Here is a 10,465-nt window from a genome sequence, read left to right as displayed (position 1 = left end):
GTGTGTGTGTGTGTGTGTGTACGCACCCCAAATCCCTAATGAAGGGAGAAATGGAGGAGAAAGGACATGAGGGGTGTGGGGTGTTTTCTCTCTCACTCCCTTTCTCCATCCTTCCAAGTATCAAATACAATCTTTTGCAAAACTGAAAAATAAAATAAAATAAAATAAAAGCTCTATTGAATCGTATGTATATTTTTTTTGAGAGGTTTTCCGCTATAGGGCGCGTGCGTTTGCCAGACAGAGAGACATAGAGACAGAAAGCGAGAAATCACCCCCTGCCCCGCCCCCGCAGGGATGGTCACGCCACAATCCCTTCTCCTCCATTCTCCTCTCGGGATCTTGGGCATGCACGAACAAGTGCCCGGCGTGAGTTTTAAGCCACCGGGTCTGGGACGCGAACCGCGGTCGACTACGTGGGAGTCTAGCGACATAGCCATTACGCTAACTGCTGGTTCCCTGAATCATAAATTTTTAAAAAGGTGAATTTTTTAAAGAATTATTTTATTTAACTTTATTTATTCATTTATTTTTTAAAAAATTGACCAGAGGGGGGAGAGAGAGAGAGAAAGTGAGAGAATAAGCCACCAGGTCCAGTACTCACACCACGGTTAGCCATGTGGGCGCCCAGTGCTCCTAACAACCACACTACCTACCAGCCCCTTAAAGGGTGAATTTTATGGTATGTCAATTATATCTCAAGAAGGGAGCCAATAGGAGCATGGTGGTTAGGGTGATGGATTCCCACTTGGTCAACCATGGTTTTAAGACTCAGACTCAGCAGCCTGAGAATCCTGCCAGGAACTTCTGTGGGGATGCCCAAAATCCAGATAGAATAGAGAAAGGATTGCAGAGTGGTCATTCCCTGGGGATGAGGTGTGGGGGTTGTGACTTCTCACTTTCTGTCTCTCTCATGTAACCTATTGCAAAAACCTAAAAAAATCCAAAAAACAAAGAAGTTTCCTACAGACTACTTTAACATTTGAAATGAGAAGGGCTAACAGGTAGCTTCGTGGTTAAGGTGTTAGACTCCCACACGGCTCCCCATGGTTCAAGTCCTGAACCTGGCAGTTTGCTTTCTCACTTTTCTGTCTCTCTGGTCAACTTCAAAAAAAAAAAAAAAAAAAAAGAATCCCGAGAGGAGAATGGAGGAGAAAGGGATTGCAGCGTGGCCATCCCCCCTGGGGAGTGATTTCTCGCTTTCTATCTCTCTGTCTCTGGCGAGCGCATGCGCCCTATAACAAAAACCTCTCTCAAAAAAAAAAAAAAGTTTTCTGTTAATACATAATTCAAGAAATATTTCCAAAAGCAGATTTAGAACTAATGCCCACTCTTGAGTTTTATTTATTTATTTATATATATTTTTTTATTCTTAAATTTGATATAGGGTGCACACCTGGGCCGGAGAAAGGGATGAAAACTGAGAAAGTACCTGGGGCGGGAGTAGAGGGAAGGTAAAAGCGAGAATCAAGAATCGCTGGGCCTCAATCTCTTCTCCAGTCTCCTCTCCGGATTTTGGGAAAGCCGCTGAACCACGCAGGCGGCCATGCGGATCCAGCCGCCTTAACCAATGGCCTTCAAGTTGGTCTTTTTAACCCCATTTTAGAACTGGCTTGGAGGGTTCACATCCCTACCCACAAAGACACAATCAGTGATGGAACAGGGATTCCACGCTATTGGTCGAACCCAGGGCTTGGTTACCCAAAAACCACTACCTCAATTATAATTCCCATTGTTATTTAAAACGAGTTGGGGGCTTTGGGATTGTTTCCTCCAGAAGTTCTTTCTTGCTGTATTGTCTGCGGACCACCACCGCGATGGGCGGGCGTGGTTGTCGAAGTCAGGGAGACCCCGAAGGTCCAGCGAGAGAAAGGCTGGCTTTCTGGATTTCTGGCTAACACAGCGCGGTGTAGGGGGGCGCGGAAGGTCGGGTCAACGCAGACTCCACCAATGACGAGTCCGTGCGATACATACTTCGGCAAGGCGCGTACACTCTACGTCCCTTCCTGCGGGGGGCCACTACAGCTTCAGAAAACCCAGTTATCGCTTGAAAAGCGGTCATCACAGTGCCTGCCCTTAGCAAGCTCGGGACGCGCGTTAGCTGTTCGGCCGACACGACTGAAAAGGCCAATCACAACCTGAACGAAGCGGGGAACCGGCCCCCAAGGGCCCACAGTCCAGTTACCGCCAGGGGTCTCAGCATCAGGGTTTAAGGAAAACAGACTGCTGGCCCCACTGTCTCTCTAGCTTATAAAATAATTGGAAAAGAAAAAATATCCTTCCAGCAAAGTACTGCGCGGTGACATTCGGAGTCACCCCGCCCCAATGTTTATGACTGCGAATCCGAGTCTACAAGACTCGGAACCGGACACGTGCCAACGCACACGCCTTCCGCGCAGGTCGACCCACGCCGCGGACAGGCCGGCGATCCACGTGCATGCCCCTCCACGCCCCTTTTCTGGTTTTTCCTCCGACACACGTATCCCACCCACATTAGGCAGGGAGCTGTGGCAGCCCTCAGACGGCGCCGACAGGCACACCGGCCAGCACAGACTCACCTGGTGAGGATCGTACCTGGCTCTCCCTCCGGCCCAGCTCCACAGGAGTAGGGTCGAGGCGTGGAAAGACCCGGAAAGGCCACAGTGTAGCGTCAGCCAGTTAGGCGCGTTCGTGTTTGTGTTGTCGCAGCCGATAGGACTTTGGCGCCAGCCCCTGCCTTCCTATTGGACGCGGCTTCCGTCTGTCGACGTCAATAGGGGTGGTCTTGTGGAGAGGGCGGGGCGCAGGGCTGTGGCTCCGCCCATGCCTGGCGTGTCCTGGCCGGCGCTCTAGGGGACGGGGGCGGGGCCGCGTTGGCTCTGTGGCGTTCTGAGGAGGCGGCTTCTTGTGAAGCGGTGCGTCGCTTTTCTTGTGACTGATCTCGCCGCTTGGCCCCCAAGCTAACCATGAGATCTCGGGGAGGAGGAAGGATGATGTTGTGGATAAGACTTAGAAGTTTCTGAAATGAGAGAGACAGAAAGTAACAGGTGGTGAATAGGTCAGTACTTCAGCAGTGACCCCAGACGCCTGAGGCCTCTGACCCTCGGGCCTACTGGCTTCAAGGTGCAGAGGAGCATGCCCTGAACTGGGAATCAGGAGGCCTCAGTTCTGGGTCGTGTTCTGTTTCCTACTTGCTGGGTGACCTAGGGCAAGTCTTCCGTTCTCTGTGCCTCCATTGCTTCTGTCGAGACATGGAAGTTGACCTCGCGTTCTGATGTCCCTCTGTAGCTCGAAATTTATACTACAACCAACGTTTCTAGAATGATCTGTGTGTCGTGCCTGTTCCATGTATCAGCTGATAGCCATGAGATCTTCTGAAAGGAAAATGTAACCATGATTAACACTTGGCCAAAAGCATCAGTTTTGTGAAGAGAACTGGGTTCAAATGGGGCAGGCTACGCGAGGGCCACCAGCAGGCCTAACATGCCTTGGTCCCTGTTAACCTCAAGCCCTTGTGAGTGACTGGACCCAGTGGAAACTATTAGGTTATATGGCTCATCCATTGCATCTCTGTATGAGGGCGTTCCAGTCAATAAGGAGGAAGGAACAATTTTGGCTCTCCAGCAATTTAGAAAAAGTGCAGGGTGTGGAGTGTAGCCTGGTGATGAGGGAATGAGCAAAGTGAGTACAGTCAGGATAAGGAACATCTTCATGAAGATTGGCCTTCAAGAGAGGGTGAAGAGAAATTCTAAGCTGAACAAACATGGCTGGAAGTTTGTCAAGGAGTAGCCTTCGGTGGATGATGGGATTCTTGGAAATGGAACTTGACAGTTTGCGGGTGCAGGTGGGCTCCATGGAACTGGATTTGTGGAGGTCACCTGCACAGCCCTGCATAGGAGCTTGGAGAGGAAACATGAAAGCTAGCTGGGGGGCCTGTTGGAGATCACAACAGCGGCAAATCACTCGTCAGTGGCTGGCGAGCCAGATGGTGGCATCCAGACTGAGGAGGGCCCATTTAAGAGGGGGAATCTGCTAAACTTGAGCTCTGGGAATATTCAGTACACCACTTGAAGAGGTGGGAGGAGGAATTTGGAAGGAGTTGGTTTAGGGCTTGCTGAGAGAATGAATCGCAAACAGCCAGCTTTATTGACTCGCCACTGGGGGACCAGTGGTGTAGGCAATGGATATTACAGGCCTTGGAGACCTGTAACAGACTCCTAGAGAAAAAGATGAAAGAACATTTGCAAATCAATGTACAAAGGAAACTTGGCCTTGAGCAAGTCACACTGGCATTTCAACCTTGGCTTTCTTAGGGAAACATGAGAATAAGATACCTACTCGAAGACTGTTGTGAGGAGGAAATGCTGAGATGATAAAACCCCTCACCTAGCAATTAGTCTACAGTTCCTATGGATTAAGCACCCTATTTTATTAACAGGACTTGGTATAGAGGTGGTGGTATTACCTTCAATAGAAGTAAGTCATTTTTCCCCCCTTTTAATCCCTGTAGAGTTTGATGCCAAGGCAAATGACAGTTTTTCTTTGAAAAGGGGTTTAGAATGAATCAGCATTAAATTTGACTACATTAAAAAAAAGAAACAATACTTTTCTAGTTCTTTCCATGTGCTCATTTCCTAAGCCCTTTCTATATAGTCATTCTTTTAATAACAACAACCCTGTGAAATAGGTACTATTAATATCACCACTTTATTGATGAATTAAATGACAGAGAGGTTAAGAAACTTGTACAAGGTCACATAGCAGGCAAGCGGAAAGCCAGGACTCAAACTCTTGCACTCTGGTGTCAGATCAGTGTTTTCAAGGAAAAAACTAATTATAATGAGAGTTGAAAGACATTTGCCAGTTTAGTTTAAAACATTTAGAACTTTTAGCTAGAAAAAGACTTATTTTCCTAATATGTTGGGTCATCAGAAAAGTCATAACACATTTTTTTTGCATAGAAAAACAAAAATATGTCATGAGTTTTCCGATGATCCAAGAGAAAGTACTCTTACAGATAAGCTCAACAAAAAAATGATATACAGAAAAGTAATCAAACATTAAATGATGCTCAACTTCACTCAGTATGAAAATGTAGTTTAAGAGGGCAGCAGGTGGTATGGTGGTTAAGGGTGCTGGACTCCCACATGGCTGGCCACAGTTCGAGTCCTGGACCTGGCAGCTTGCTTTCTTGCTTGCTTGCTCCCTCTCTCTCTCTCCCTCTCCCCCTCCTTCTCTGGTCAAATTAAAATAAATAAATAAAAATAATAATTTTATCTAACTTAATTAATTAATTAATTGATTTTTATTTGTCCAGAGAGGGACAGAGTGAGAGAGAGAGAGAAAGAAAGCAAACCACCAGGCCTGGGAAATTGAACTGTGGTTGGCCATGTGGAAGTCCAGTGCCCTTAACCACCATGTCACCTGCTGGCCCTAAATAAAATAATTATTTAAAAAAAGAAAAGAAAATGTAGTTTAAAACTCCTCTGACATACCCTTTTTCATAGTCAGAAAGGCACAATCTACTATTTGTGCCTCTCTATTAAATTTATTAATACTTAGACTCTTGTATTGGGTAGTCAAAAAAATCATGATGCATTTTTGCATAGAAAAACATAGTAAAATACATTATGACTTTTCCCACAACCCAATACAACTCTGAAATGAGTTGTCAATATATTAGCATTTATTAAAATTTAAAAATGCACATATCTCTTACCTAGCAATTTTATTACTAGGAATTTATGCTAGAAATATATTTGCTCATAATACAAAACAACTTAGGTATATAGACTTCTGTTTATAATGGCGAAAGTTTTGAAGCAAACTTTGCTTTAATTGGAAGATAGCTAAAAAAAAAAAAGGTACTTTAATTCAATGGAATACCATACAACTGTTTTAAAAAAATGAGAAAGCTCTTTATATATATATATTTTTTTTTATTTTATTTAACTTTATTTATTTATTTATTTATTTAAGATTTGACCAGAGAGGGACAGATCCAGTGAAAGAGGGAGGGAGGGAGTGAAAAAGCAAGTCACCAGGTCTGGGACTTGAACCAAGGTCAACCATGTTGGAGTCCAGTGACCTTAACCCCTGCACCATCTGCTGGTGGTCCCTCTTTGTATTTTGACATAAGTTGCCCTCATGAATTATTGATGAAAAAAGCAAGGTGAAGAAAAGTATGTAAGGTATTATAATGTATAGGGTAAAGGTAAGTGCGTGTGCATGCACACATGCACATATTTCTCTGGACTTATACTTAGGGAACTGCTAATATCTGTTATCTCTAAGGAGGGGACATGGGTAATTGAGAGATAGGAATGGGAGGGAGCTTTTACTATATGTTTTGTTGTGCCTTTGCTATTTTGACTATACGAATATATTACCTATTAAAATATAAACTATAAAATGTCAGTGTTAATCTAATCAAAGCAACCTATTTTGTACAGCAATCAATTGCAGGAGTTGCCCATTTTAAGAGGTGAATTGTGAGCTGGCCTGTGGTATGGTGGTTAATGCATCTGGATCCTGCATGGTTGATTTGTGATTTGAGTCTTAGACTTGGAGGCTTGAGATACACACCAGGTATGTGTGCATGGATACCCAAAATCCCAAAAGGAGGAAGAAATGGAGGAGAAGTGATTGCTGTGTCCCTATGGGAGTGAGGTGGTGGAGAAGGTGGGGTTCAAGTGGGAGCACTTTCCTTCCATCCCTTAGTCTCTCGCCAGACAGTCCATATGCCACCCTGACTCTGGCAAAATTTAAAAAGAGAAAGAGAGAGAGAGAGGTATATGTGTTACTAAAGGAAGTAGGCTCTGTCAAATCCTATCAAAGACATTAATCTAAGATGCAGTCAGTACAAGAGAAGTGTAATTAAATTATCATGGCCATTGTGTACATAGGCTCCACCCAGAGCCAAGAATAAGAATTCTTTTCATCTGAATTTGTCAATGTTTACTTAGTAGTGTCCAAGGAATGTGGGTGTCACTGAAAATCTGGATCTGGAATAATTTTCTAGTCGCCTTTGTAAGGGTGAAGGAAATCTTCCTCCCCCTCTCAATGATTCTGCTGAAAATCACTGATGAGAAGCTTATTTTAATGTGTACATTTGTATACAGGAGCCATACAAAATTAGGAGCTCAATGAGGAGCCTTCTGATTGTAACTTAAATACCCTCTCATAGACAGGAAATAGGAAGGGAGAAGCAATTTTAGAGTGGATGACTTTTAGGGGGAAAGAATGTGACCAATGCTCAGACAATGGTTAGTAAATGATTCTCCTTGGGAACTGAATGAGCCTGGGAGACTGACAATAGCTCAGGACAAACTCTGTCCACCTGTGTCGACATTCCTTGATCTTCCTTCCTGCCACATGAACTTAGTTAATGAAACCTAGGAGAAGACCAAATATAACTGTTTTCTTCTTTGGCATAGTCCAGCCTACAGGTCTATAAGGGAATATGCGTGTAAAGTCTTTGCACTTTGGGAAAGAAAGAGGATAAAAAGATTATCCTCTTTTTGGTGGGACAAGGGTTAGAGAGAAACTGATTCTGAAGTTGTTTCTCCAACTTTTCATGTCAAAATATCAGTCTTTGGGGTATCATTTTATGAGCTTCAACACTTTCCTAACTTGAGTGAGCTATTCCACAAAACCCTCTAAAGCTCTTTGTATGACTGTAGGTCTTTCTGATGACTGACCTCACTATTGTGATTCTGGAAAAGAGGGGGCCCTGGATAATGGGCAAGAATATTCTAGACACCAGGAGGTTATATATTTGAATAATAATTCACCTATTGTGTTGGTATTCTACTGAAGCAGTTTCCAAAGAGTTGGTCCAGATAACATAAAATGTTGTAACCTACAAACTCAAGGGAAAGACTGTGCCTCTAAGATACTAGTCTTAGCTGGTTGGCACGCCAGCCAATTTACCAAGTTATAGCACATTCATGATGCTGGAAACATAAGAAATGGAAAAACATAAAGCAAAACAACAAAATAAGTGATCTTCCCAAAAACCATTATTTATTTACTTATTATCATTATTTTTTCATTTGACCAAAGAAAGACAGTGAGAAAGAGGGAAAATGAGAAAGCAAGCTGGACCTGAACCTCAGTCAGCCATGTTGGAGTCCAGCACCCTTAACCACCATGCCACCTGCCAGCCCTTGATTCAACAAACATTTATTGAGCACTTGAGTGCCAGGACTATTCTAGGTGCTGGGGATATAGTGATTTTCTGTTTATTATTATTATTATATTATTATTATTATTAAATTTATTTATTTATTTATTTATTTATTTCTCCTCCATTCTCCTCTCGGGATCTTGGGCATGCACGCACACGTGCCCGGCATGAGTTTTAAGCCACTGGGTTCGGGACGTGAACTGTGGTCGACTACGTGGGAGTCCAGCGACATAGCCGTTACGCTAACTGCTGGTTTCCTCATTCATTTATTTTAATTTGACCAGAGAGAGACAGATACAGAGAGAGAAAGCAAGCCACCAGGTCCAGGACTCAGATTGTGGTCGGCCCTGTGGGAGTGTCCAGTGCCTTATACACCATGCCACCTGCTGGTCCCCATTTTTATTTTTATTTGTTAATTTTTATGATAGAGAGCAGGCACTAGAGAGAGAGAAGTGCAACCTTAACAGAGTCTCCTTGTGCCATGATCTGTTTTTTTCAGCCGTCCAGTTCCACAGGATCCTGAGTGCCCACTAGCATGCCTTGCATGTTTTCAGACCAACCTTGGGACTGGAACCTGCTATTGGACCTTTTTCATTTTCTTTTTAAAAAGTTTTTGCTGTAGGGTCAGCAGGTGGCATGGTGGTTAAGGGTGCTAGACTCCCACATGGCTGTCCATGGTTCAAGCCCTGGACTTCGTGGCTTGCTTTCTCGCTTTCCCTCTCTGTCTCTTACTCTGTCCCTCTCTGATCAAATTAAAAGAAATAAAATTTTTAAAAAAGTTAAATAAAATAATTCTCTTACAAAAAAGTTTTTGCTGTAAGATGTGTGCACTTGCTGGAGAGAAACAGAGAATAGAGACAGAGAGAGAGGGAAAGTAAAAAACATCACTGCCCGGGCGAATGGCCACACTGCAATCTCTTCTTCAGTTTCCTCTCAGTATTTTGGGTGTGCGTGCATGTCTGCTGGCATGATCTTCAAGCTGAACCATGCAGTCAGCCGTGTGGGATCTAGCTATCTTAACCACCATGCCACCTGCTGGCTCCTCTTTCTTTTTTTCTTTCTTTCTTTCCTTTTTTTTTTTTTTTTTTGAGAGATTTTTGTTATAGGGCTCGCGTACTCACTGGAAAGACAGAGAAAGACAGAGATAGAAAGCAAGAAATCACCCCCTGGGGAGGATGGCCACACTGCAATCCCTTTTCCTCCATTCTTCTCTTGGGATAAAACTCCGCTGGATCCAGGACTTGAATTGTAGTCGACTACATGGGAGTCCAGTGAAATAACCATTACGTCATCTGCTGGTCCCTTTCTTTTTTAAAAATTACTCTTCTATTAAAAAAATTTTTTTTGGAGAGATTTTTGCTATAGGGTACGTGCACTCTCCAGAAGGACAGAGAGAGACAGAGAGAAAGAAAGTGAGAAACCACTTCCTGGGGGGAATGGCCATGGCACAATCCCTTCTCCTCCATTCTCCTCTCAGGATACTGGGCATGCACACACACACGCCCAGTGTGAGTTTAAGTCACCAGGTCTGGGACTCAAACCCCAGTTGACAGAATGGGAGTCCAGCAACATAGCCTTTATGCCAACTGCTGGTCCCAAACATTCTATTTTTTAAAAAGAATTATTTTATTTAACTTTATTTATTTATTTTTAATTTGACCAGAGAGGGACAGAACACATGAGAGAGAGAGAAAGCGAGAAAGCAAGCCGCCAGGTCCACTACTTGAACTGCTGTATGCGAGCAATATGAGGGTCAGCTATATGGGAGTCCAGCACCCTTAACTACTATGACACCTGCTGGCTACGACATTCTTTTTTTGGGGGGGAGGGGAGAGGTTTTTCGCTATAGGGCATGTGCGCTCACCAGACAGAGAGAGACACAGAGACAGAAAGCGAGAAATCACCCACCAGGGGGGATGGTCACGCTGCAATCCCTTCTCCATTCTCCTCTCGGGATCTTGGGCACGCACACACACACGCCCGGCATGAGTTTTAAGCCACTGGGTCTGGGACGCAAATCCTGGTTGACTACGTGGCAGTCCAGCCACATAGCCATTACACTAACTGCTGGTTCCCTACAACATTCTTTTTGAAATAATTTCAGACTAATAAAAAAGTTCCTATAGGGGGACCAGCAGTTAGCGTAATGGCTATGTTGCTGAACTCCCATGTAACCGACCGTGGTTCAAGTCCCGGACCCAGTGGCTTAAACTCACGCTGGGTGCATGTACCTGTGTGCCCAAGATCCCAAGAGAAGAATGGAGGAGAAGGGATTGCGGCGAGGCCATCCCCCCTGGGGGG

At 44.2% G+C, this 10,465-nt stretch overlaps 1 protein-coding gene across 3 annotated transcripts in view; it reads right to left on the bottom strand.

Annotated features, from left to right (window-relative positions):
* DCAF4 (DDB1 and CUL4 associated factor 4) overlaps positions 1-2,678 on the bottom strand; it is a 34,467-nt gene extending 31,789 nt beyond the window's left edge. The window contains exon 1 of one of the 3 annotated variants that reach the window (XM_006170496.2): positions 2,556-2,678. The gene's annotated coding sequence lies outside the window, so the exon portion shown is untranslated. The remainder of the gene's footprint in view (positions 1-2,555) is intronic. The other 2 variants (XM_006170498.3, XM_006170497.2) reach the window with 2 other exon arrangements.
* Between the last annotated feature and the right edge of the window lie 7,787 nt (positions 2,679-10,465).

Source organism: Tupaia chinensis, unplaced genomic scaffold (genome assembly GCF_000334495.1).
Source record: "Tupaia chinensis unplaced genomic scaffold, TupChi_1.0 Scaffold148607_1, whole genome shotgun sequence".
Classification (NCBI taxonomy): Eukaryota; Metazoa; Chordata; class Mammalia; order Scandentia; family Tupaiidae; genus Tupaia; species Tupaia belangeri.
This window is presented reverse-complemented; position numbering and strand designations above follow the sequence as displayed.